The 2,877-nt window shown below is 39.9% G+C and overlaps 1 long non-coding RNA gene across 1 annotated transcript; it reads left to right on the plus strand.

Moving 5' to 3' along the window:
- The first annotated feature begins 477 nt into the window (after positions 1–477).
- Positions 478–1,777, plus strand: LOC104953480 (uncharacterized). The gene is made up of 3 exons (XR_799228.1): positions 478–559; positions 726–746; positions 898–1,777. It is a non-coding gene; the product is annotated as an uncharacterized lncRNA (long non-coding RNA).
- Positions 1,778–2,877: the final 1,100 nt, after the last annotated feature.

The following is a 2,877-nucleotide window of genomic DNA, read 5'->3' on the forward strand; positions in this document are numbered from 1 at the left end:
TAGTTTGGCCAAGCCACTATATAGGTTCCTTGGTTTGTCCAAGCCACTATATAGGTTCCTTGGTTTGTCCAAGCCACTATATAGGTTCCTTGGTTTGTCATTGTATCAGGTCAGTTTGTTGAGTTTACACCTGTTAAGTGTTGCCATGTTTATTTGAGGTATTCTCTGTTGACCTCTTTTATAAGCTTAGTTATTAGAAATTATTGGTTTATGATGTTTTGTTTGGATTTTTGGGTAAATAAAAAAACCCAGTTTATTCAAACCACTCCTGTGTCCTGTTGCCGTACTGCTTGGTCCCTGACAATTGGCAGTTATACTTGGATATATACATGCATACTTGCACATACATGCAATAAGTAAACAAACAAAACAATGAAGAAAATAAAAACATGATCAATACTTTGAAAAAAAAGGAAGGGAGAGTTGTTTTGTCTTAATTTCTTTAACCAAAATGTGTAACTTCCTGTATGTTGTGTTCCCTAGTTACGGCCGAGTGTACACTACAGACCCGTACCACGGTTTAAATCCAGCCGCCGCTGCTTATGGAGTCGGAGCAATGGTGAGTTAACTGACAAACACTCTGCACAAAACACACTATTTATACTTTTAAGATGCACGGCACCCTCTGTATTTTCAGGGTAATGCAAGTGGATGCATGGGGTCTGCACATGTTAAGTTATGTTTGGATCCACCATAGGCCTTTCTTTTTTGTGTGTCCTCAACAGGACATTGCACTCACATTGCAAGTGAGTTAAACAAAAAAAAAGTGCACATTTGTCACATTAAATGCATCTTTTGTCGATTTGAATGCTACCTGTTTAGAGTACATTTCATAGAATAATACAGCGCTTTTACTTCATTGTTTATTGATGTGTTGTTTCTTTTTGTCTCTTCCAGGCCAGTTTATACCGGGCAGGATACAGTAGGTTTGCTCCGTACTAAAAAAAAAAAAAAAAAAAACACAAATCACATCCGAGGAATTTCACATCGCTCCCAAAAAAAACCTTTTTTCCAGCCCTTTGTTTGGCAGCAGCTCCCCTCCACTCTCCTGCAGGCGGACAATAGTGACAACTCATGTTTCTTTTTTTGTCATTTTGTGGCGACAGAGGTCATTGTGCCACATCATCAAACTCTCTGTCTCTGCCACGAAAAAAAAAAAAAACAACCCTGCGACTTTGAACTACAGGGGCGTGATTTCGGATTTTTTTTTTTACTACACTACGGGACCTGGAAGGAGTGAGACTTCACATCCTTGTCCCTCTCTGACAGTATATCCACCGCCCTATAGGAGCTCATATATCCACACTTTAAGCATACGGTATCCTCTACATTTCAAAAAGACGCTACTCTAAAAGGTACTCGAAAATGTAGGAATTATTATGATTTTTTTGTGCATTTATCCGGAAGGACCTGGGAGCATTTGACTGACAGAAACCACTCTACACGGCATGGGAATTTATCGTTTTAGCTCACTACTTTCCCCTTGAATTTACAATCATGTTAAGAAAACGACAAGGAAAAAGACGATAAAAATGACTTTTATTTTCTGCATTACCTCACTCTTCTTTGACTTATTTTTGCTGCCATTTGATAAGTATATAAAACAGCCACAGAGACATCCTGTTCTACTCATTTAACCAACAACACTAAGACGGGATCCTGTATCTCCGTCCTTTTTTCCCCGCCTCTTCTCTAAAGGCTCGTCCTCGATTTTCTCCTCGTAGCGCTTCTTCTTAAAAAAAAAAAAAAAAAACCCATCATGAAACATTCCTGCAAATCAAAGCGGGAACACACACCTACATTTCGGGATCATCCCTCCTGGCCAATCAGAGAAGGATTTAGTGAATCCCGACAGAATTAGAAATTGGGGACGCAGAGATCGAACTGAACAGAAGTGTCTGATATTTATACTCATCATTGTTAAGGACACCATGATTTGTCATTTTAAAATCCGTCAATATTACTCTGGGATTGTTTCGGGTCCGAGGAGTTTGTATGTTTCTCCATATACTCTCACTTTGTTGCTATTATTGGTTCCAAAGATTTTTATTCTGAAATAAGCACATTTTTTTTTTATTTTGGTCCTGATGTATTTCCTAGTTTTGTTTGTGTTTCTTTGTGCCTTTTATTTAGTTATATATAGTTTTCAGCACAGCACCCTGGGGAATGTCATGTTAGCAGCAGGTGCAGGATTTGGGAATTTTGACCCACAAAAACAAATTCGGACCACTCATGTATTGCCAAGACGAGGGAAATCAGAGCAGATGGAGTCATGAGGGATATGCAGAAAGACAGAGCTGATATTATGGATTGTGTTTTTGCCGTTAGGGCCAAATTACAGCGAAATAAATCGTCCAAAAACGTCCAGAAAAAGAGGAAAGGGCCGAGGGTTATTGTGAAGGTGAGAGCCATTAATCATCAGCTGACAGGACAACAAACGTCCCCTGCTGTCTATTGTTTTTTTTATTTCAGTGCAAGGAGTTTTTTTTGTATGATTGTGTGCAGTAGGTCCAATGAGTATTTTCGACGAGCATTACCTCTTGTTCTTTTTTGGGTCTTTTATTATTCCTTACAAGTATTATCAGAAGTGTTGCTATGCATGCTTTTGTGAGAGAGGAAGTCAGAATCCTGTTTTCATTATGTGCATGAATTCAAAATCATAGTGCTGGAGGAGAGGAGGACGGGGGGGACGGGGGACGGGGGGTGTTTACAGAGCAAGAGGAGGATGTTGATGCGAGGAGTAAAAGGTCCAGGGGGAAAGGAAGTTGATTTGCTTCAATACTCCGGGTTACGGCTGCTCTGTGCCTCGGTTTTGTAATCACCAGTTTAATTTGGGATGTGCGGACCCCCCGTGGTTCTCTTTTATACCGACAGTAA

The sequence above is a fragment of the Notothenia coriiceps genome, unplaced genomic scaffold, assembly GCF_000735185.1.
Source record: "Notothenia coriiceps isolate Sejong01 unplaced genomic scaffold, NC01 NC01_scaffold00021798, whole genome shotgun sequence".
Lineage (NCBI taxonomy): Eukaryota > Metazoa > Chordata > Actinopteri > Perciformes > Nototheniidae > Notothenia > Notothenia coriiceps.